Below are 26192 nucleotides of genomic sequence, written 5' to 3'. Positions count from 1 at the left end.
TTCACAACAGAGCATACATGTGGGTGAAATGCAGCCCACACTTAGTCACTAAGACAGGCAGTCAGAGCAGTGACCGTGTCTGCTGGGGAAAGAGCATCTTTTCAAAGTTTCACAAAGGCTCTCTGTGGGTTGATGATGACCTTGATCTTGCATGAGACTGTGCCTTGCAGGAGAGCAAATCAGGAGATTAACCCCTTCCCTTTGAACACAAAATTTCTAGTAATTTCTCTGCAGTAACCTCAGACCCCTTCCGCCTCCTCCCTCTTCTATTTCTTGTGTTTCTTCTCTCATTGCTTAGATTCTTCTCTCATTGTTTGGCTTCACCTGCCTTGCCTCTGCCTACCCCATCCCACTCCACCACACACAAGCGCAACACCAGTCCCACTTGCCTTCTCTATTTCCATTTTGTTTTTCGCAGGGATTCTAAAACCAATTCTGATACTTGCACCTGCTCAGGAAATTAAAATGTCTAATCTTTTTTGGCTGTCACATTGCTGTGAGGCCAAACTGACAATCTGCTAACTACAGACTCGGAGCTAAAATAACAAAATGTTTTGCAAGCTGGGCGAGAATCACAGGTGGTGGATTCTGTTTTAGCTTTCCCAAGCCAACAAAGGAAAAGAAAATATTCCACACCTCCCTTCTGCCTTTTCCATTAAACATTGTAGGGAGAGCCTCCCTGGGGTGTGTCTGTGGACTTCTTTGCCACCTTCCCTACTCTCTCTCCTTCTTCCATCTCACACTTGCTTCTTGTGGATAATCTCTCTTCCTCCCAAGGCGTGTGCCCCGGAAGGCATACTGAGCAGCTGTGATAACCAGAAGCCTGTGAGCCTGGGTTGGGGGCTGCCGGCTCATCGTCAGCTGTTGGGCTTAGAGACACGTTAGTTCTCTGAGAGAAGGCTGCCTCTCTGAAGAAGGCAAATGCTGTGCTTGAAGATAAAGGGGGTGGATTTGGAATGCATCTCTCCAAGAAGGCTAATGGACATGGCTTCAGGGTGTTGGTCACGGATGTCATGTACTGAGTCATCCTGAAGGAGCAGGAGGAGGAAGAGAAGCTCTGACCCCAGTTGCTTGAACACGCCAAGCACATTCCCTCTCAGCACCTTTGCTCTTGGTGTTCTCTTTGCCTCAAAGGTTCTTCTTCCAGCTCTGTGCAGGGTTCCATCCCTTATCCTTATTTGGATATTTGCTCAACTTTGACCACTTTCCAACTGTCCTACATAAACATGCTTGTGTCACTTTATACTTTTGTGGCTTTTACTGTTTCCCATCTCTAACTTATTTGTTTATTTTTTTTGTTGTTGTTATCCTCTATCAAATATAAGCTTCACAAGGACAGGAATTTTGTCTTGCTAACTACTACCTTCCTCATACTCAGAACACTGTGTGGTAAATAGTAGGTGCTCATTAAATGCTTTAAAAGTATGAACCCCTGGAACATCTCAGGTGGGCCAGGCACCACGCCAGGTGCTTTACCTCCTTTATCTCATTTCATATTCAAATCATCTTGCCAAACAAACTGTTTATGGTTACCCTTACTTTACAGGTAAGGTGACCGGAGGGTCATGATGTTGGGAATGCCTGGGCTGTTTCCATGGCAACTTGACCTTTGGCCCGTCTGACCCCAGAGCCTATGTCCCGTCCACCAGAGCTTGCTGCCTTCGAGCACTGGCGACCGCGAGTCTTCCGCCCCATCCTCCTTCCCCAGTCCTGTCTGTGATGGGAAGGACTTTCAGGTGGGGCCCTTGAACACTTTCCAGGATAGATAAGAGTTTCTTGGGGCTTCTTTCTGACTACACCTCCCTGGTCGGAAACTTCTCACATCAGTGGTCCTCCTGACTGGCTTCCTGCTTTTCTCAGAGCATCCTGAGAGATGGCACTTTTCCTTGTGTACTTCTTCAGCCTCTATCCATAATTTAGTGATGTGTGAAAACAAATTTCACCTAAGGAGTTCCACTAAATTCGCAAAGGAATAAAATATCAAAGCTTTCTAAATCATTCAGAGTTGCTTCCTCCCTTGGCAGAGTTACAGCTTTCTGAATCACAGTGTATAAATGTCACAGGTGAGCTCTGAGAAGGCTGAGAAGTTTCTCTATGCATCTTGCTGCTCCGTGGTGTCCAGTCCCAGAAGCCTGCAACCTAGTTATGGGAGCTGCATCCTTCTTCTGGAAAGGACACTCCAGCCCTGCACCCAGATGTGCCATAGATGATCCTTCTCCAGGCTGCAAGCCTGCTCTGACCGTTACCGTGGTCACCACATGTCGGGGCAGGTCTGCCCCTGCCAGCTGTCATGGTGTCAATTCTGCACCCTTGCTGGTCCCATCCCCCACCTCATACCCTACACGGCTCTCAGCTTGTTAAGCTTCCAGCCTTATCACTCATTCATTCACCTGACTGTCCTGCAGACTAGAGGTTGTGCACTGCCTTCCTTGTTCTTTGCACCTCTTCTTGTACCAGCCCCTTGCCTTGGGCAGCTTGTCCTCATGTGACCTGGTCAATAACCCCACCTCTGGCTCTATTCTCCTGTGGGAGGCTCTGCCTCTGGGTTTTCACTGGCCCTGAGCGGAGACAACCCCTGCTTTTCAGAAGTTCCTAGGTGGTCTTTAATAGACATTTTTTGGGATTGTATTTTGGGTGCCCTGGACTCCTTAGAGTACAAAAAAGGGAACAGGAGGTTCTTAAGCCAAACTTCTTGACAAAGCTTTAAATTCAGTTCATTCATTTATTCAACAAGGACTTACTGATAACCCGATATACACCAGAGACAGTGCCCATTGCTGGCGATTAAGAGATACAGGAGCCTCACCTTTCCTCTCATGGAGCTCAGAGCTGTGCTGCAGGTCAGAGAAGGCAGGAAGTAGAATGAAGCAACTCTGACCAATATTTACTGAGCCTACATTTCTATGTTCCAGGTCCTGTACCAAAGTGTTAACATGCTCCTTCCCATCTAATCTGTGCTTCAGGGTGTCCAAGTGTTTTATCCATTCTTAGAGCCCGCAGCTGTCCTTCTGGCCTTGTCTAACCCACCTGTAAATGTGTGTGTTGTCAGAACAGCTCAGGGATTCCCTGGCCCCACTGGCCATCTGGGAATTCCTCGGATGGTGATCCATGGGAAAGAGTGCCGGTCCAGACGTGAGACAGTACAGGCCATGTGGCTCTTCCTGTAAGTGGCATTGGGCAGCTCTTAATTCCTACCCCCCAACACCCCCAGGTAGAGTCCAGCTGCCCTCCTCCTCTCCTTGATGTCTGTAATGTCTTTCTAACTGATTGCCTTCTAGCCGCTTCCCCTGATCTACTTTCCCGTGCAGCAGACTGAGTCATCTTTTCAGATAAGAAATCTGATCATAGTACCACTTGCCCAAAGTCCTTAAATGACTTTCTATTTCTTTAGGGTCAAGTTCAAAATCCATAGCGTGGCTTCTAAGGATTTGACCTGGCTCCTGCCTAACCCTAACCCTAACCCTGACCCTGAGCCCAACCCTAACCTGGCTTCAGCCTCTGAGCTCACACTGCCCTGGTTCACTTCATTCTGGTCCCACTGGACATCTGGGAGTTCCTCGACTGCCATGTTTTTCCTCCCCCAGGGCCTTTGACCAAGCTTCCCCTCTGTGTGAAAGCCCCCTTCTCCATTCTCAGGCTAATTTCTATTCTTTGACAGTTTTCAGCTTGAAACTGTTTTCTCTCACTTCCTTTCCCTTCCCTAGAATAGTTCAGGCCTCCTATTATATGCTTCTGTAGTACCCCATCTTTATCCTTTCAGCCCTTATCATAGTTATAGTTGTTATACGTGAGAAAAAATGGTTGGCCAGCCACTAGCCTTTGGTCAGATGACAACCTTTAATTAAAATAGTTGTTGCTATAACTGAAAGTGAGGTCCGGATGCTTGCTGCTCAAAAACCAATAAAGAGGCAAAGTTGGTGGAGAGGAAAGTTTGCTTTATTTTGGATTCTTGCAACTGGGGGGGGGGAGGGCGGACTCCTGACCTAAGGCTGACTCCCCCCACTGACAACCAGAGGGCAAGAGCTTTTATAGATGGAGGGAGGGGGCTACACACAGAGACAGTGTAGTCAGCTCTGACAGTAATCTTGCAATTGGTCATAGGTGGTCTGACCAGCGAGCGTCATCTTGGTTGTTTTAAGTACCTTTAATCTTCAGTTCCAGGGTTGATTTGCTCCCATTTCCTTGAGGCTGGTTCTCAGAATTGTGGTAGCTTATGTTATAACTGCAGCCTGGTCATCATGTAGTTAACTTCTTCCACCTGGTGGGGGTTTCAGTATCTATAAGACAGCTCACAGGACACGTCTCAAAATATTATCTATAGTCCTTGAGGAGGAACTAAAGGTCCTTGACATTGCTTATTTACTAAACTATTATTGTTTTGTCTTGTTTGACTGTTTTCCTTTGCTTTTGTATTTTCTCTCTTCTCTGATTAAACTTAATCCTTGGCTAAAGATTTTTCCCACAGACAAAAGGCTGGTGGAGGACGTGGGGGCCAAAGATCACAGGGTCCTGCTCCATTTCATTGCTGGTGTGTCTAAGTTTATGCCACAAGGACTTTGGTTGAGCAGGAAAAACTCTCAGTGCATCAAACCAAAATGGTGGTGCATCTATTATTCTTTTTTAAATTAATTAATTAATTTATTTATTTTTATTGGCTGCTTTGGGTCTTTGTTGCTGCACACGGACTTTCTCTAGTTGTGGTGAGCAGGGGCTACTCTTTGTTGCAGTGCATGGGCTTCTCAGTGTGATGGCTTCTCTTGTGTTGGAGCACAGGCTCTAGGCATGTGGGCTTCAGTAGTTGCAGCATGTGGGCTCAGAAGTTGTGGCTCACGGGCTTTGTTGCTCTGTGGCATGTGGGACCTTCCCGGCCCATGGATCGAACCTGTGTCCCCTGCATTGGCAGGCAGATTCTTAATCACTGCACCACCAGGGAAGCCCCAGAGGTCTATTATTCTTAAAAAGATAGGTCAGTGCTACAATAAGAGAATGACCCTTTCCCCACATGGGCTTATACTCTGGTGTCTCTAAGTATTTAGTAATTACTAAATAATTACTCCTTGTACCTTGGAGTGTTACATCACAAATTACAATGTAAAGGGGACAAATCCATCAAAGATTTTTCATTGATGAGGGTGGGGAGCAGGATGGCAGGGCAGTAAATTAAGAAGGGAGCATTGTTCTCTTTCCTGTTCATGGACAGAGAGCCCTTTGTTTTCAAAAGCATGTGAGACTAAGCAGAGGAATGTGGGCCAAGTCCTGAAATTTGCTTCCCTTTGCAAGAAGTAAAGAGAAAACGTGCTTATATACTTATAAGGAAGGTCAGATACTTTTAGGAACAGGATGGGATGATGAGCCTAAGATCTTTGAAGAAGCAGCCCCTTCTTCAGGCAGTTTAAGGTGTAGAGAACACCATGCAGTCAGGCTTGGGGACAACCGTCACTGGGACATTTATAGGAAGCAGCAAGTGGATCAGTTTTGAATGTGTGGTTGGGTATGTGGCTAGGATTGTCACAGTCTTCAATTTGTTACACTACAATCTTCTCTTGATCTACACTCAAAATTTAGTAAGAACAAGAGTTAACTTGAGTGAATTAATGTTATGGCCTTGTCTGACTCCCAAGACTTGATAATAAGCTCTTTGAGGACAAAACCCATGTCTTATTCATCTTTGTTGCCCCAATACTCAGCTCAAGGTTTGGTGTAGAACAGCCACTTAATGTTGTTGAGTTTGAATGAATGAGCATCTGAACATTTTTCAGTGGGAGGAGGGGAAGAGCAGGAAGAGAGAAGGAAGTATCAAGAGAGAAAAGTCTTGATGTGGGTGCAGGGGATGGGGTGCATTTCTCAGACGCTTGACAACAGGTTAGTCATAGAGAGGAGAGGATTACCTGTTGATGAGGCAGGCAAGGTGGAAGAAGCAGGGGCATTTGGGGATAAGAATAGCGTAGAAAAGTGGGGGTTGATTTGGATAGGCTTCTGCTTCTCCATAATGTTGCTTATTAACAAAGTTTTAAAGAAGAGATGTGTGTGTTAGAGAGAGAGAGAGAGAGACAGACAGACAGACAGACAGAGAGACAGAGACAGAGAGACAGAGAGAGAGAGAATCCTGACTTAAGGGCATGAGAACTAAGCATCATGGCACAGAATGAGAACCAGTGAAACTTGGACCATGGTTCTGACACTTATCTGTATGACATTGGATAAGAAGATGCTTTACTTCTCAGAGTTTATTCCTCACTAAAAGAAAAAATAACTTAGCTCACTGATTTAATGTGATGATTTAATTAGCTATCACAAATGAAGTCTCTTTGTCAACTCTAAAGCATATTGCAAATGTGCTTCTTTGAAAGATTTATTTATAGTTTAGTTGAGTTGAGGAAAGAAGTTTAGCCCATCTAAACAGTATGATGAACTAAGTATAAAATGTTAAAAAAAAAAACCTATGAGAGCACAGAAATATAGAATATCAGCTTGGTGGATTTTTGGAAATCATTGACACAATCTCCCATACTATGTAACAGCATTTTCCTGTTGTAATTTTTTATATATACATCTCTATATGTCTTTCCCCATCCAGTTTGTGAATTCTCCCAAAAGAGATAGTATCTCTGTATGTCAGCATCTATTAAATTCTTATCTATAAGCTAATTGCTTAATACCTGTATCTCAAATTGATCTGCTGAAATCTCTCATTTTACAAGTGGAGCAACAGGCTCAAACATCTCAAGTGACTCTGCAAATCTCACACAACTAGGTCTTCTCACTGCCAGCCTAGCGCTTTTCTACAATCTGATCTCAGGAAAGATGTGGGTCTTGAATATGGCTTTGATGAACAAAAACATAGGAGCAAACAGAAAGCAGAACATTCCTGGCAAACAGAACAGCTTAAGTGAAGAAGCTGCAGCAGAAATGGGAGTTGAGTGTTCAGGGGATTTTTGCAGACGAGCCTGGCTGCAGGGGAGGACACACACATTTTTTACGGGGCTTGCTAACCCCTCTCCATCCTGAGAAAAAGAATCAAGAAGTTGTCAGAAATAATAATAATCTTAATCATTTTGTGATTTGTCCAGGACTAAACTCTAAGGTGGGCAACACTAGTGTTATATAAAGTGAATGCAAAATTGAACACATCAAATAAAATAAATGCTTCCTTCTGGCAAAAGTCTCCTTGGAATTACATCACTAACAACCCTCATGATAATAGTGATCGATGAAGTCTCCTTAATTTATTTCAAAGGCAAATGCCATTGGATAACTTTGAAATCACTAGAGGTCCTCCGTGTAGTTTGGCCAACCTTAACAGAGCACCCACTTACTCCAGAGGGAAAAGTAGGCCAGTGTCTACCAGTCTCTGACTTTCCTGAGTCTTGTATTCCAGTACCACGCCTTAGCACTGTGTGCCACTAAAGTGAATAGAATGCATTTCAGGGCTTATTGAAAAATATATGTAAAGTCACAGAGGGCTTTCTGGAGGAAGGATAACTTTAGTAGAATCTTAAGAATGGAAAACTATGGGTTAAAACCTTTCATTGACTCCCTAATGGTGGAGTGCAAAGCCCTCCAAATCCACCCTTCCCTAGCCGTTCCCTTTTTCTTTAAATTTTTAAATTTTTTATTTCTTTATAAATTTTATTTATTTATTTACTTAATGGCTGTGTTGGGTCTTCATTACTGTGAGTGGGCTTTCTCTAATTGTGGGGGGCAGGGGTTAGTCTTCGTTTCCATGCGTGGGCTTCTTATTGCTGTGGCTTCTCTTGTTGTGGAGCATGGCTCTAGGCGCACAGGCTTCAGTAGTTGTGGCACATGGGCTCAGTGGTTGTGGCTCGTGGGTTCTAGAGTGTGGGCTCAGTAGTTGTGACACTTGAGCTTAGTTGCTCTGCGGCATGTGGGATCTTCCCAGACCAGGGATCGAACCCGTGTCCCCTGCATTGGTAGGCAGATTCTCAACCACTGTGCCACCAGGGAAGCCCCCTAGTCATTCACTTTTGTCTCTCAACATTTCTCTTTCATGTCCATACACTCCAATCATACCAAACTGCACATAATTCCTTGAGTTGTTTATTGCTATTTCACACCTCTGAGTCCTTAAATATGCTAATTTTTCTACCTGATGCACTGGTGCACACTCCTTCTGCCTGGAGAGAATGTCTCCTTGGTGTTCAAGACCCGTATGACTATTTCTTCCCCCAATTAAGGTACAGTTGATTAATACTCCTTGTGTTCCACTCTGTATCTTATATCATGTTCCTTATGGCACTTACCTCACCATCCTGAATCTTCTTTCTTATTTTAATAAGAATTTTCTGTATTTATCTCTAGACTCTGAGCATAAAGACTAGGCTCCATGTATTACTGGGGAATCTATTCACAGAAAGTCACTGATGCAAAGTAGCTGATCTATTTGTCGGATGAATGAATGGATTAATAATGAATGAAAGATGTCAGGCTGGTAGTTTAATGCCAGGTGGGTGCATTAAGTAGAATGCAGATACATTTGGCTGCAAGAAATAGACAAGCCAACTCTATTAGCATAAGTGGAAATTGATTCGTGCAAAATTTCTGTACGGCTGTGAGGCCCAGGGTTGGGTGACTCTCAGCTCAATGATGTTAGCTGGACCTGGCTTTTTCCCCTCTGCCTTCTCCTGGCTCCACCTGGTGGTTGCACCTTGGCTGCCAGCAGCTCCCAGGACCTACAGGAATTCAGATCCACATCAAGAGAGATGACAATGGAATATCACTCGGTGATTAAAAGAAATGAACTATCAAGCCACTAAAAGACATTAAGGAACCTTAAACACATATTGCTGAATGAAAGAAGATGGTCCCAAAAGGCAACATACTATCTGATTCTAACTATATGACACTGTTGAAAAGGAAAAACTTCAGAGACAGTAAAACGATCAGTGGTTGCCAGGGGCTCAGGATGAGGAGGAGGGATAAACAGGTGAAGCCCTGGGAACGTCTAGGGCAGTATTCTGTATAGTGCTCTAACGGTGAATACATGATATTATGCATTTGTGAAAACACACAGAACTGTACAACACAAAGATCAAACCTTAATATAACTATTGACTTCAGTGAAAAAGAGAAAGAGAGAGAGAGAGGGAGAGAGAGATATGATGCCTCCTTGGAAAGCTCTTTGAAAAGAATGGACACATTTTCCCCAGAAGCCACTAGGTGACATTTGCCCAGTTCTAGTACCCAGTTTAGATTGGGTGGCCACTCCTGAACCAGTAACTGTGGCTGGGAGGTGAGATTTGCTGAGAAGTCACATGCTTTGCCTTAGAGTTGGGGGAATTGTTTTTGAGGAAAAAAAAAGGGAGAAATGTGGATGCCCAACCAAATAAAACTATTTTAAATAGAAGAAGGCAGGATTTGGGGGAGGTGACCACAGTGGCTAGAATGGGATGGAAAGGATATGCCAAAAGCCACGTGGTCTGTGTCGACCCTGGACTTTTGTTCCCCATTGGGTTGGAATTTGGAGTTTTCACTCATTGTCTTTTGCTTTATAAAGTGATAATTTATTAAAAAAAAAATCCCAACAACAGGTGTGTGTGAGTATATCACAAGCATACATTTCCAAAGTCTGATCTGACCTTCTGTTCATGACGCATCTGCCAAAGTAGAGGTAAAAGTCATCTTGAGTATTTTTCAGTCTGGGATGCAGCAGAAAGGGCCCTCCTCTCCAGAGAAGCCAGTTTGCTGCTCTTGGAATATACATAAAAGGGACACATTTCTCACTGTCAAATGCCTTCTCCACTCTGTAAAAAATTACAGGTGCAAAAATCCTGTCCAACCAAGGGAAGCTTCAGCATTTGAATTCTGGACTGACTTGCTAGGACCAGATCCAGGGAGGTTTAGACCTGTGGAGTCCCACTCTGTGCCAGGGGTTTATTCACATTGTCCTCTTTGATCTTCCCTGAGGTCACACTAGGGAAAGAGACCTGCAAGGGGATTCACAGGGAAGGCACGTCTCCTGGTAATCCAAGCTTGCCCCAGACACATCACCAATCTATCCCCTTCATCTGCGTCTGCCACCTACATGCTGAGGGTTTCTTTGGACACATTTCTCTTCTGACTGTGCTGTTTCCTTTTCACCTTATCTCACACACACACACACACACACACACACAAAACACAAACATACGAAAAACAAGCACGATCAACCAAACAGATAAACTCCCTTCCACAAAAACAAAATAACACAAAACCAAACCAAACCACCACCACCAACATCAACTCCTACTGGCTTCACAATAAGAGCATTTGGTGTGAATTCAAGTTTTAATGTTGTCTAGAACAAGTTTACTTTCATCTCACTGAATTCAAACAAAATTCAAATCTGTTTAAAAGATGAGGAAACTTGGACACACCAGGAAAATGTTTTAGTTGAAATATGCTTGTCTCAGACTCTGCCTCAGTGGAGATATATGCTGTCTGGTGGGCTCCTGCTCTGTTCTAGCCTTTGATTTTTCTCTCCCATGAAAGGAAGCAATTGCTTCCTTTCCAGATGGAAAGATGGACAATATATCCATGAATCAAGATGTGATCAAGGGAATTTCAGCTGGTGATAATTGCAGTGAAGAAAGTAACACAGGGAGGTGTGGTAGGAAGTGCCTGGGGTGGAGGGCTAAGTTAGATGGGGTTAGGGAAGACCCTCTGGAAGAAGAGGACATTTGAACAGAGACTTACCTGATGGGAAGGACCCGGTCACAGGAAAGAATGGGGTAGTGCTTTCCAAGAAGAAGACAGAAAAGTCAGAGTCTGGGAGTCAGGAGTGAGCTTGGCTTGTTTGAAAAGACCAGAGGAAGCAAGGTAAAAGTGGTGGATGGTTTCTGGATTCTGGTCCTTTATTCTGAGGGTTACCCCTGATCCTAATGCATTATTTAATCCTCACAGCAGCCATACTTTATACACACCATGCCCATTTTGAGGATGTACAAGCTGATATCCAGAGCCAGTGGACCATTTGAGATGACATAGCCAGCCAATGACAGAGAAAAGATGGACCCCCATGCCCCATCCACCACTAGGTGAGTATGAGAGGGAGCAGTCCATGCAAAGCCATCCTTACTTCTGATACCAATTGCAGGCTTGGACGTTTTCCCAGACCAACTTGAGGTTCAATAACTTGCTGTAAGGAGTCACTGAAAGCTGTTACACTCATGGTTATGGTTTATTACAGGGAAAGGATGCTGATGAGAAACAGCCAAGGAAATAAGCATGTAGGGCAGAGTCTGCAAGGGTATGAAGTGTGCAGTTTTAAGTTGTCTTTCCCATGGAGTTGGGATGGCATTTCCCTCCTCACACTGATGTGTGACAGTATACATGGAGTGTTGCCAGTCAGGGAAGGTCACCCGAGCTTGGAGTCTGGAATCTCTATGAAGCCTCCATCACATGGGTGTGATTGGCTGATTGCCCCCATGGTTGACTTCATTCTCCAGTTCCTCCAGAAGCTGACTGATATTCCATGACCCAAATCCTCCACCTCAAATCACGTTGTTATTATTGGGTATGGCTAGCCCCACCCTAAATCACATTGTTAGGCTATCCAGTGTGACCCAAGAGCCCCAGGCAAACAAAGACACCACTGCCAGGCATATTCCAAGGGCCTGGAGATCACTTCCCAGTAGCTGAGGGCAAAGGCCACAAGTCTTTTGGGGAAGATTGAATTTTGGATTGCTCTCTGAATATGCATATTCCACAGGACATTGTTTTAGGGGTGCTCAGGCTTCTGGCACACACGTTGTTCTTCCTTTGGTCCTCTGGGCCCTTTTGGATACATTGGGTGTGGCAGGAAGGTGATTTTCTACATCGGCAGGCACACAGGGCAGGAGAGCACCTTCCATCCACTGCAGGTGGGACATTTTCTCACCTGTCAGGCTCAGGTTCCAGAGCAGGTGTTGGTCAGAGGTTACCTGGGAGGCAGACTGGGAGTGTGATGGAAACCACACTTGACAGGTTGTCCTCACGTACCACTCTACTCAAAAAGGGCAGTGTGAAGAGGAAGGCAACAAACTGGCCCCTCTCCTTCTGTCTCTATGGCAACTGCTGTAGTCCAGTACTCTGGGTCCTTCAGATCCATTCCTAAACCTTATGTCTCCTCCTGACCAAAAAGCTGTCGGTTTTGTTTTAGGGCAGGTGTGCTGCTTGTGCATCCCCTCTGGGCTGTGACAGTTTAGGCAGCTGCCTTCCCCACTGTGCTGGCATCTGACAGAGAGAGGGAGGGAGCAGACTTGCCTGCGGACCCACCTGAAATGGATTCTGTGTCTTATCACAGCTCAGCAGTCCCTATATTAGGACCTCCATCCACCCACCTCACTTTAGTCTAAGCTACTTACCCGAAGTGGCCCTTGCTTTTCAGCCCTGCTCTGTCCTCCCAGATCTACCCAAGTCTGACCCAATCTGAACTATCCTTCCAAGTTTCCTTGATAGAGGTGTAGTGCAGTGGGCCAATGGGAATGTGAGATCACATAGTGATTATAAGAAAAACCAAGTCTGCTTGGGTTAACATAAGTCATTTGGAAAATTACTTCAAATCTTTGAGCCTGTTTCCTCCTCTATAAATCATCACAGGCTTCTTGGGAAGGAGTTTGTATGTACAGTGCTGAAGATAGTGATCAATACAATATTAGCTATTATTGTTGTCCTGGTGGCTGCTGTGAGTGTTCAATGAGGGAATATGTGTCATTAGTATACAACAGTTGCTCGTTGCACACATTTCCTTTCTTGCCAGGGTCTTCATTGTCCTCTTTGCCTAAAACCACATACAAGCCCACATCCCTGTCCTTTGAAGTAAAGGGCTTCTGCTTTAGTCTCCTAGGCTTCCATTGAATCTCAGAGGGCTGGCTCAAGAGTTAATGATTAGGGTTAACTGTATCTCAAGAAAAGTTCTTAAAAAAAAAAGAGTTAATGGTTAGGAAATGTGAAGATGTAGAAACAAAGAATAGCTGTTGGGCTGGGAAACCAAATCTGCCACACAGCAGACTCAGTGAACCCCCAGTTCCATGAAAGATACAGATACAGGCCTGACACACATCCCTAAGTTGTTTTCACAGGAAGCTGACCCCCACCAGATGGAAACTGCTGACCACAAGCACAGAGACCCTAGAATGGTTGAAACCAGAAGGTTGATGATACTTGCAACTTCACCTTGATGTCAACCAATCCGAGAATTGTGCATGAGCTGGCCATGCACCCTGCAGGCCCTTTAAAGCCCCTTCCCTGAAAGCCATCAGAGAGTTTGGGTCTTCTGAGCATGAGCTGTCTGTTTTCCTTGTTTGGTACCCTGTAATAAACACTGTGCTTTCCTTCACAACAACCCAGAGTCAGTAGATATGTTTTACCGTGCATGAGTGAAAAGACCAAAGTTTGGTTTGGTAACATGTGTAGGTCATCAGACACAGTTCTTTGGGAGCTGAATGCATATGTACATGTGTGCGCGCACACACACACACACACACACACACACCACCTTCATTCTCTCATCTCCAACCACAACAGTCTCCACGCTCTTCCTCAAATGTCTGAAATGAACCCATCTCCAGATATTTGCTCTTTTATTTCCTTTGCTTGTAATACTTTTTGCAGCATAGCTGTGTGGATCAACACTTTACATCAATTGGGTCTATGCTCAAACACTAGTTCCTGAGAGGCCTTCCCTGATCTCACCACGCTTTCCCTTCCCCTACATGTTTTCTCCCATCATGTATCACTCCTGATGTTATATTATACACCTGATTGTTTATTTTATATCTTCATCAGAACTTACGTTACATCAGAACAGGTTATTTGCTCAGTACTCTGCCCTCCGTTCCTAGAATAGTGCTAGTTACATAGGAGGTGTTCATCTGGTATTTGTTGAATAAAGTAAATGATACTCTCTTGCATCTTATTCTCATGGTTTTAATGTTTTGTTTACACATATAAGACTAGAAGATGGTGTCCAGGACTTATCTGTTTTCTATCTGCACTCAGTATACCTCAAAAGCTCTGGTTTATATCCTGCACTCACTGAAGACATCTAGAATTCACTTCTTTTAAACTACCCATCAGTCTCTTTTTATTGAAAACAGATTTACTGATGTCTGTTTTGCACCTAGTGCTATGCTTGATTTTTTAAGAATTGAAAGATGATTGCAATGTCATTCTGCCTTCAAAGAACTCATAGTTCAGTAAATTGAAATAACAGTGCAGGAGAAGAAATGTGTTTTCCATGGTGACTTAGTACACTTGATGGAAACAGATTTTTTAGGAAGCAATACTCTCTGCTGTTGTCTATTCATTCTTTGCCATTTTTCAAAAATGATGCTGGAAATTCACTAAACTGATTTTGTGACTCAATGAGTTATGATCCACGATTTAGAAAATACACCTGTAATACAACTTATTTTACTTGATTATATAAGGAATGTGTAATTATTATTTCCCAGAGAGTCCATGCCTGCCTTCTCCACTATGATAATGACAATGGCTATGATACTATTACTATCTTACCCTACACCAAATGCTGTTCTAAGTACATTTCACAGATTATCTTGTTAAATCTTCATAACAAGACTTTAAGGCTAGTCTACTGTTAACCCCATTAAACCAAATGGAAAACAAACCCAGAGAGATTAGAAAGTCATCTAATGTAAAATCTTACAGCTGGTGATATGCAGAGAGCTGGAATCTGTCTTTGGAGCTGTGCTCTTAACTGCTACACCATACAGATTCTCTGGAGCCACTGGGCTCGGTCAGGGATCATATCTGTTTTCACTTGTATGCCCAGGTTTGAAAGCCTCCAACTCCCCCAGGCTCTTTCCCCCTTTTAGTGATGTCATTTCTCCATCTCATAGTGTAGTGTAGTAAAGGATACAGCTGATCTTTGTGCCCAGGTTCCAGCAGAGCTTCAAACACCCTTGGAATTTCATAAGTTACTGGAGGGTTTGTTATGCTACTGAAGTGACCCATGGTGGATTTTTAGATGGCTTCAGGATGCTGGGTGGTCATCAGAAAGACCTACCTCAATATAAGAGGGTTAGAACTTTCAGCCACCCAACCTCTGGGCAAGAAGATGGGGGCTGGAGATTGAGCTCCAATGGGTGGCCAATGTTTGGATGAATCAGGCCTGTGTAATGAAACCCCAATAAAACCTCTGGACATCAAGCTCAGGGGAACTTCCTTGTTGGTGAACACATTGATGTGCCAGTAGGGTGTCATGCCCTGATTCCATGAGGAGAGGGCATCTCTGCCCTTATGCACGTCGTGCCCTGTGCACCTCCTTTGGCTACTTCTGGCCTATATCCTTTCGAGTAACAATATAATCACAAATAAACACTTTCAGCGAGTTCTTTTAGTAAATTATCAAACCTGATAAGGCTGTGGGAGGACTTCAGATTTATCACCTGTGATTGGGTGGCCCTGAGACTTGCAGCTGGTGTCTGAAGTGGGAGTGGTAAGCCCCTTGTGGGATCTGATGCTAACTCTGGGTAGCTAGTGTCAGAAGTGAATTGCAGATCACCCAGTTGGGGTGGAAAAGGAGAATTTTGGAATCCATAGCTGGACATGTAGAAGTGTGAGTGCCTTGGGAATACCTAAAACTTGAGGCTGGTGTCTGAAGTGGTGGTAGTCTCATGAAAGTCTTTGCCCTTAACTGTGGGGTCAATCCCAGCTCTGGGTAGTTAGTGTCAGAAGTGTATTGAATTGTAGGACATCTCATTGGTATCAAGAGTTGTCACAACACATATAAATCCATGGGATCTTCGTGCTTCACAGCCTTTCATAGCATCTATATGCACTATCAAATGAGAAATTCATTTAAAAAGAAACACTAATGATTAGTGAGACTTAAACTGTGAACACCACACCTGCCACAGAGACATTTACCACAGAAAAAAAAATATGTTTTTATGTACATTATATGAGACATCAATCTGTCAACAAGTTATTATTTGGGGAAAGCCAATCTTGCCAGGGCTGGTGAACTCAGACTATACAGGCACCAAGGAGGCCAGGGACTTTGGGATGGGACACACCTGAGCCCATGCCGTGGATCTTCTACTTACTAGTGCTGTGAACTGGGCTAGTGTCTTAACCAGTTGAAGTCTCAGTGTTCCCCCACCCCCACCCCTTTCACATCCACTGATGGTAGCAAAAGTCTGCATAAACGTCTTCATGTAGTTCGTTTCAAGAAGTGGCCAAGTCACCATACTATCCATCCCTTTCCAAGAACTCTCAGGTACATCCAATATATGGATCAGATATCCTAACCACAGAGGTAAATTGAAACCTAAAATTAACATTAATTCAGAGGTGGGCCAATAGTCCCAGTAACTCTTCTTTCCTTCAAGAGGTCTCTCTGGTGAAGAAGTCTTACAGAATGGATTTCCAAAGCTCCTCTGTCCTTAGATGCTCCTGCAATCTCCCTTGGGTGTTTCCCTCTCTAATGCAACAGTCTGGGGCCCCCACTGCACCGTCCCCCCCCCCCCCCCCCCATGAGATAGCCTCAGCTCAGTGCAGGAAGGGACTGCTTACTTGCAAACTCAAAGCTCATGGGCACCAAAGTCTCATCAGTTTTTCTGGAGGATCAGCACTGATTTCCTTTGCTGTGCACTGCAATCTTTTCTTCCTTCCCTTCTCAAATTACTGCAGCTCCCTGCCTCCCTGCACCACCAGAACAGCCATTCCAACACCGTCTGGAATTCATTGCTCTCCTCCTAAACTCTAAAGTCCTTTCCCATGGAGTCATGAGATTTCTGTTTGTTCTTATTTTATTTTATTCTCGTATTGGGAGCAAAAGTGGGTTATTGACATCTATTTTGCAGAGCTGTTAAGGATGAAATAAGAAAACATATGTGAAATGTGGCTTATTGCTAGAATTTGATAAGTATTCATTTGTGTTCTTTTTCTACCCACAAAGGAATACATATCCCTTCGATACAGTTTAAGCACAGTGCAAGCTTTGGGATTCTTCTTAACTGCTACAAACCTCTCCTGCCTGGGTTGCAGAGTTGTGTTCTCACCACCCAGTTACCATCACAGAAAGTCCATAAATTTCTTTTCCTTCTGGGCATGACCTGGAAATTTTAGTGCTGTTGTGAGAGTTTCCTACAGGGATGTTTCTTCTTCTGGAAGCTTGGCATCTGTTTCAGACAACACTTTCCTCCTTGACTTCAGGGAGAAGAGAAGAAGAGACTACCATAGTTAGGAGTTCTACCATAGTTAGAATTTCCCAGAAAATCACATCATTTCAGAAATGCTGGGGAGTGTCCCCCACTATACCCTGAACTATTATCCATGGTCTGGGTAGAGTTCTGAGGAGGTGAAGGAGACTGAGGTTTCCCCTGTATCAACTACACATACAACATCTGTGGACAGGACTGGAATGGCATCCTTTTTTAATTTCCAGTACAATCCTACTTGACACTGAAGCATGTTCAGAGGCCCTTGGGTAATTTTAGATCTTACATCCTGAGACAAATTGTCCAAGGGCATCTCCTCTTTAGTGTCTCTGAAGGGGAAGAAGTTAGGGCCTTTCCTGAGCAAAACCATCAGGAAGTGTCTGAGTAGGGCCCAGAATCCAAGGACCTAGCATCAGAGCATCAGGCGATCTAGAGACCAGGTGTAATAGAGAAGAACCTTTGTATTTTATTGCAAGTTCATCACTAAAGGGATATTGTCTATGAGCTTAAATTACACATAATGGCCCATCTCTGGGAACCCTGTCTCCTATATCTGAGTCTTAAGCTAAAATATCTTTGTTTAGCTCACAGGAAATACTCTGACCAGTCCAACCTGTGAATGGCTGCAGGAAGGAAGAAATTAACACATTGTCTCTACAGGATGACCAGAACCAGGAAATGTTTGACTTTACTCCCTCCCTTTGTAGTATAAAAGGAGCCTGAATTCTAACCCAGGCAAGATTGTTTTTTGGGACATAAGTCCACCATCTTCTTAGTCTGCTGACTTTCTGAATACAGTCACTATTCCTTGCCCCAACAAATTGCCTCTCAATTTATTGGCCTGTCATAAGGCAAGGAGGGCGAGCTTGGACTTGGTGATACAGGGGGCTAATTTGCCTCATTCTTGGAAAATAAAACTGAGTAGGGAGGTTATGAGCCTTGCCCAGGCCACATGGGAATTTTGCAACATGTTTTCCAGCTGCTCTGCTGGACTTTGTGCAGGAAAGACCAGAACTAACATTCAAGGCACCATGTATAGGCCAGGGGTCAGCTGTCAGCTGACCAAACCTGTGATTTTCAATCTTGTCACTCCACTGGTGCTTCCTACCATGTTGTCCTGAGGGATTATGAATGAGAAGACAGACCCAGGGCTATGTGGCCCTTCATAGGATTTCCAGCACACATCACCTTGGCTCTCAGGCCCCAAGGATCTGAAGATGCTGCCACCCCTTCAGGCAGATTGGCAGCAGTGTTTAAGGAGGATGGTGAGGAGAAGATAAAGGTCTGGAGTTAAATCTGAAGAGCTGAGCTCAAGTCCCAGCTGCACAGGATTTAGGTAACTAGCAGACTATTTGTTGCTTATCTGAAATTCAAATATGCCTGAGCATCTTGTATTTTATTTGGCAGCCCTAGTTGTAAGGAGCTTGGAAAATGAGGAGAGGTGGGACCCTCTCAACCTCTGCATGGTCTGTCTCTATGGGTTGTGCTGTTTTGGGGCCTGAGAGGTCCCAAGGTATTGTGAATGTCTAAACCTCCCTGGCTTACCATGAATCAGGATTCTACAGCAGCTCTAGGGAGCCAACCACTTTACACTGCCCTTGGGCCTGGAAGTGGTCTGGGTCCCGCTGATTTATCTGGATGGATGCCACTTTCACATTTTCCATGAGGGAGAAACTGATTGGGTTGGGTCGTCCCATCATAAGTGGCAGCTGGGTGAGCCTTACACCATATTCCGCTCACGTGTCCTCCATTGGCCCAAACAGTCGGCCACTCCTGGTCCAACAAATCACAACCAGAGAGAAAATCCATGCTGATCTGCTGATGGGAGGGTCTTCCCCTGATACACTCCTCAGAAGGGGCTGGCATTTAGCCCTCCATGCCCTGTGATGAAAAGCCTTTTCTCTCTCTCAGTTATCCAGAATCTAATAAGATCTGAAAGTAAACATGATTTGAAAGACACAGATCTCTATGAGTATAAGATGTTATTATGTAGATCTCATCTCTAGAACCCAGAGATGCTGATTTTAAATGTCACATATGCTGTTGGGAGACAGGCCAGGTCCCCCTCGGAGCTTCCTAAAGATTGTTCACATGAAGCTGCCCATGATCTCTACCACCATATGAGGCTGGTCTCACTACAAGTCACTATTCTTTGTCTGATGAGTTATCTGATTTTTAAGTAGTGTTTATAACACAGCCACAGAATGAGAAAGCACAGAGGTTAGATTTAACTCCCAAGTGGGCACTGTGTTTTTAAAATTCAGAAAGATTTCCTTAAGACCTGGACTTATGTCTGCTCATGGGACATCAGATCTGGCAACTCTGGGAGCACATTTCCTCAGTGCAACAGTGGACCAGGTGAGAAAGTGCTTCCATACACAGTTCACACTAACTCTCACGTCCACAGTCCCCACCACCCCTCACAGTCTCACCTCAGCTGTACTCATTCACATGAACTTTCCCTACATCAATGTTCTCCCCCACCTTCTCTGACCAGAATGTTTAGTGCAAGAGGAATCCAGACAGTTTCATTCATTTCTTCCACATGCATTTGTTCATCTATTCAACAAATAAACAATGAATGCTTGCATGTGCGGAACTATTCTAGATGTTTGGATGTATTTTAACAAGTATTTAAACATGACTGCCCCCAGTCCCCCACAAAGGAAGGCACAGTCATTTGGGAAGATAAACAAGCTGACAAAAACAGTACAATATGATACCTAATTAAATGGAAGGGAGTACAGGGTGCTTTGTGGATACAGGGGACAACTGATCCCATAAGGGTTGATGGGATGGTGAAGGAAGACTGCCAGTCTTTCCTGAGAGGCAATCTTGTGGTTGGTGTGAAGGACAATTAGGATCGATCCTGGGGTAATAGAAAGTCAGAGTCCTCCAAGCTGGGGAATAGCAGCTTTTGAAAGACAAGAGGTACAGGTGTATAGGCACAGAAACAAGCCAGTGTGCTTGGAAAGGACCTGCAAGGGGATAAGTAGGGGGATGACAGCATCAGCTACTCATGAAGAAATATGGAGAATGGGAGGGTGGAACCTGTGGGGCTGCCTAGGTGGAGGTCCTAAATCCATGGGTATTAAAGATATGGACCCCTGGCAGGGGCCAGAGGGGGAGGTCAGCAATGGAAAGAGATAGGATGTAGATGCGCATAAACCCAAGAAGGCCGTGCATGCCATCTTAAGCAACTTCTGTAGAGCACGGGCCTCCAGTGTTGGAGCTGGGTGAGCCAGAGACACACCTGGCTTGTCTTCACTCCCAGCCGTGACTTGTCCTCACTTCCCAGCAGGAGGATCTTGACAGCTCTCTCTCAGCCTCCAGCAGTGGGAGAGGGGGAACAAACAAAAGAGCCAACCACGCCCTCAACCTATTCTATATTTCGAGAGCCAGATGTTGAGGAGAAGGGAAAACTTGTCATTTGATATAAGATTAAAGGTTTAATCTGTGTTCATTTACAACAAACAAAAGTAACGGAGATCTCCAAGGTCTGCACAAAATGTCATCAAAGGACAAGAAGAGAGTTTGACAGGGCCTGGTTGAAAGCAATGATTAGAAAAAATAAATAAAATATTTACACGTTCAGGCGCCATTGGCTACAAATCACCTGATATGCTGGTTACACAGGGTTGAACGGGATTCACGTCAATCTGAAGGACTTACTTGAGTGGTTGGTCCTGAGGTCCAGACTGAGACAAAGATGGTCTGGGAGCTAGTAGGGTCGGGAACAACCATGGGAGGCACTGGGCACATCCCCCCCGCAGGGTGAAGATGATGCAAAGGCAACCAAGCAGCAGGTGAGTTCACCGCTCAAGCCAGAGGCAGGGTAGCCGGCTTCATCCACATGGGGGCTTTGAGGGTTTGGGCAATAAGTGAGGAAGACATGGAAAGACAGCACAGAGCAGGCGATGCTGGCACCAGGGAGTGGTGGTGGCAGGTACATTCACTCTGTCCACTTTTTGCTTGGAATGGACAGTGACAGATAACTCCGTGGGTGCATGTCCTTCCAAATGCAGGCCAGCCACTTTCTCGTGTTCACGGTGACCATGGATCTATACAGATCAGCGTGTCTGTTATGCTTCCTTTTACTCTCAATTACTATAAATGAATTTCTGCAGAATCACCAAGAAGGGGGAAGATTTACAACAGATTAACTTTCATTTAGTTTAACGGAATTGTCTAAATGCATAAATCCGAGCCTGCCTCAAGCTCATGAATTTTTATAGCCCCTGCTTGGTTGACAATCTTCTTCTCCCTTCCTTTCCTTCCTCCACCCCTTTCCCATCGCCTCCTCCTCTGCTCTGCCTTTGGATCTGCCTGGATTCTGCACCTCTGTCAGACACTTTGCGAGCTGGGAGATGAAATATTCCAGAGAGCTGTGTAAAATATATTTACGTTGTGTCGTCGCAAATACTCTTGTTTAGTCGTAAATGAGTATAAATGCAGCATGACAAGCAATTTGCTGCATGGAAGGTGATATTAATGACTTGACATATTCATACCTACTTGTATGATCAGATTTTTTTTTTTTTTTTGCCAGTAACATACTCTGGTCCAAAGTGTCTTATATTAGGACCATCCCTTTCCTTGTATTAAGAGGAGAACATCTTCCCAAGTTCTCATATGACTCCCGTGGGTACCAATGAGCTCATTTCTTTATAGTTAATGGGAACCTTACTATGGGTAGCAGGGTGTCCAAGGGAGACATGTTTTCCATTAATTGAGACAACAGAATTTCCTGGCCTCACTGCTTCTGTTAGATGCTGCACTGTGTGATGGGACAGGACTATAACAGCTCCACTGCACAAGCTCTTCGTCTAGTGGGGTGCTGTGGACAGCCAAGTCTGGGGATGAGCTGGGGTGAACCTACTCAGTTTCCTGTCTAATGCTATCTTCCTGCAAGATTGTCATGGAAAGCTCCCATCACACCTCTGGGAGAGATGCTGACTGCAATGACCAGACACTGGGGTACGGCAGAGCAATCATTTGAGGAATTAGGATCTCTATTAACCCATTTTGCTTTCTCCCATGACTGGACCCTTTGGAGACATTTTGCCCAGGAGAGAGTTATCCAAAGCAGACCATCCTATAAAGAAACAGCAGTTCTCAGGCTTAAGAGACAAAGGTCAGGATAATGAGACACAAGACAGAGAGGGTTTGAAAGACAACTCGTGCCTGTGTTCATCTCCACTGAGAATGGGAAAGCTCTGAGCTTGGGAGAGGATGGTCAGCAAAGAGAGGGAGGGAAGAGTTGTGAGCCCTGCCCTGGCCTGCCCTCCGCAGTGAATCTGGTGGGGTGGGGCATGGAGAGAAGCTGTGTTAAACCTGGTGAGCTGAGAGGAGTTCTGCTGCAGCAGGACCAGGCTTGAGGATGGTGCTGATACCTACCAGTGTTCTTGGCCTTCCCCCATCAATAGAAATTGACTGGAGGCCAGATAAGAAATTCAGGCAAGGCTTTGATTGCGGCTCCTGCAGCCACAGGAGGGAGGGAAAACAAGTAACAGTTTCCCTGGCTTGCTCCCAGAGGGGGTATGAGCTGGTTCTTTATATGGGGTGAGGGTAGGGGTGTGTCCAGGGGTCGGGCCAGAGGGGTGGTTTAGGTGGTTTGCCCACCCCTTTGGTGGGGTTGAGGGCAGGGGGCATATGCAGTACCCTGCTTTTGCTCCCACCACCCTGTTTTTGCTCCTGGCTCTTCAGAAACAGCAGTTGGGATTTTTGGTCCTTTTGTATCTTTTTGGTCCAAATTTGCCCCACCTGAGCATGCGCACAGTTATTTTTAGTCTCTTATAATTTCTTTGTGTTTTGTTGCTCTGAGGAGATGTTTGTTCAGGTGCAAGCACTGCAGCAAGGGGTCCCAGGTCCCAGCCTGTCTCAGTGCCAGCCTGGCGGCTCGGCTTGGCAATACAGTCGGGGCAGAGGGGTGTGTTGAGGGGTGATGGGGGTTAAGATATGGCAGCAACACAGATCAAGCTCCCCCAGACTTTTCCCTTTTCCATCCTCAGGGCTGTTGTAAGCATTGGAAGGGGGATCATGCCACAATCAGACACAGCGATAAGTGATGACACAGAGGCCCAGGGAGGAGCTATTGGTACCATCCCTTGATGAGGTGCCATGGGCTGGAATGGCACATGGATGTTGGAATGGCTATGACTCGGCAAGACAACAGTAGGTCTGCGTGTCTGAGAGAAGAAGGGAAGCAAGTCAGGTCATGTGAGGATTGAACCCAGGTGTCTCAGTGATGCAAACTTCTACCGGATTCCAAATCATCCCTGCCTCTATCAACCTTGGGGTATATAGTTCCTCTGCCACAATTCTTTAGATTTTGACCTGAAGCACAGATGCCTTAGAGATGACCTGAAGCACAGAGGGCTTAGAGATTAAAAATTAGTGAGACTATTCGGACTTGACTTTTTATAATTCCATGACCAAAACAGACCTTGCAGAACAAAACTCAGATTGTTAGCTTTGCCCTGAGGCCCTGAGGATTTCATAGGGATATGAAAAAAAAAAAAAAAAAAAGAATCCCATGAATTATTTCCTCCTCAGAAGAAAGGCTTCCCCTCCAAGCTATGTTGTGACATCCTAGGAAGTGGAAGGGGATAAAACAGAACTTCTCTTGAGATGGTCAAAATAAAATTAATTCCTACTCTAGGGATGAGGTTGAGAAAACACAATGGAAACTTTTCTCACTGAGCCCAGAGGCTGTTTGGTCTCTCTGGCGATTTGTAGGAAGTTCTTACTTCTGAGCACATTTACCCTCGTGCACAAGGGGCTGTGCCTGGCACTGGTGCTTTGATGCTGACAGCAGTGAGGCTCGATGGGGAGAGAAGCCTTCCCCAGCGCAGCAGAGCACAGGTGGCCCAGCTTCTTGGGGGAAGATAACTCTGTACAATGTCTTAAAGAAGATGGCTCTACCAGGGCAGCAAAGAGGTTATAGGGCTTTTCTGGAAGAACACAGAAGAGGAGGGAGACCAGAGCTTCTGCTTTCAGATCGGGTTGTATTTGAGACAACTCCAACTCTAACAAAAAAACTAGACATATTCTGTCTACCAGCAAGACGTGTTGATGGCTTCAGAAGCCCATGAGCTACCATCTGTAGCCCTCATGGCCAATCACAGTTACTTGAGACACAGTGTATACTCTTGTCTGCCCTCTTTTGTAATGTGTACTTATTTGTAGATTTGGGATCTTTTGTTGTTGTTGTTGTTGTTTATCTAGATTTAAATGTTTTCTATATTAAAAAATACATAGTCCTGCCTTGCAATTGTTTGTGTTGATGCTTTGTTTGCATACCAGACTGTAAACTGCTATAGGGCAAGGGCCGTGGCATATGCATCCTTGCTTCTCCCATAGCATCTGAAAGCATTACACAGAGCACTGCATCTGATGGGATGGGTCAGAACACAAGGTCTGAAGCAGGAAGACCTGGGTGTTCCTCTGATTCTATCTCCTTCTTGCCATGTGACCTTGTGTACCTGATCTAACCTTTTTGAATTTCAGTTTCCTTATCCAAAAAGTGAGGATACCAAATTTAGCTACTACAGGGCATTATTGTCAGGATGAAATGTCATGATAAGAAATGGTTAAGTTAATATTTGGAGGTTAAAATTTGATCAAAGTCAGGTTTAGGCTATGTTAAACCAAAAGCCATAATTTCGTAGTAGTAGGTCATTAAGTTTCACTAGGAATGAGGTGAAATAGGGACTCAACAGGCATTCAGTTCTATTTTGAACTAGCTACTTTTTTTAAGAAAATTTTTTGACCATGCCATGCTGCATGTGGGATCTTAATTCCCTGACCAAGTGTCGAACCCGCACCCTCTGCACTGGAAGCACAGAGTCCTAACCACTGGACCACCAGGGGAGTCCCTTGGTGTCCTATTTTGAATCTTTCACTTTTTACTTGTAACTTAGTCAGAATCACAGTATTTGTACTTAGCTACTGCAATATTAAGTACCCAGTAATGTACCTAAAGGAGGTTCCTATAAAAGAAGAGATCACATAGGTAATTACCCACTCTGGTTCCATACTCCTGTTCTGTTTCGACTTCTATGCAATTTGTTTGCAGAGATCTAGCCTTACTTTTCAGTTGGAATCCTGCTAGTAGTAATCACATATATATGATTATTGTGACACTATATATCCTATTAGGAAGTAAGCTCCTTGAAGGTAGTAATTTTTGCCTGATTGGTTTATTTCTGTGTCTCCATCCCTTACAATGGTTTCTGACTTATCTGTTCACTGAATATCGAATGCATGAGTGAATGAATGAGCCCCTCCCAGTATTCGGCCAATCATAGTGGTTCCTTTGGGTGCTAAGGCAGCTTGGATTCGGCATTGTCAGGGGCTAGTAAAATGAGTGAAGCTTGGCTGTCCAATGTGACTGCCTCCTGCAGTTGAGTTAATTCCATACCTGAAGGATCTCCTGGAGATAGGTCAAAACAGCTAGTTTCCTAGACAGATAGGCAAGGCTCATAAATCTGCTCCATGCAATCTCACTCTCTTTAACAACAACAAAAATTCATTTTGAGGTAAAATGTCCTGAAGGGGCCTTCAGTAACATGCATCACCAAAACGCAGAGGGTCAATCGCATCACCTCAATCCTGGGAAGCATATTTCATTACCAGTTAGTGTCAAACATTATCTCATTTGTCAACAAAGCACTGTGGGGAACAAATACTACCAGGCAGGCTGTCTTTTTAACCAGGGGACTATGTGTTTGTAGGAGGGACACTCTGGTTTAGCAATAGATGAGTTTATCACTTCCTATCAATGAAATTCAATAGGACACATGCTCAGACCTAGGAAGCTAACAGCTAATTAGTACTCTCTTTCTAGTGATGGTAAACAGTTACATTTCAATTACTCTTAAAACACCAAAGCGAGCACAGAAAACATGTACTTTCAAAGGAGTTATATATTCTTTGTCTCACATATGAAAAAAATAAAAAACCTGTCAATTATTCTGGGAAATTTTTGGCTCACTTTATTTTACAAAGGGTTCAGTGAACGTCAGA

This window comes from Hippopotamus amphibius, chromosome 8 (assembly GCF_030028045.1).
Source record: "Hippopotamus amphibius kiboko isolate mHipAmp2 chromosome 8, mHipAmp2.hap2, whole genome shotgun sequence".
NCBI classification, from domain to species: Eukaryota; Metazoa; Chordata; class Mammalia; order Artiodactyla; family Hippopotamidae; genus Hippopotamus; species Hippopotamus amphibius.
This window is presented reverse-complemented; position numbering follows the sequence as displayed.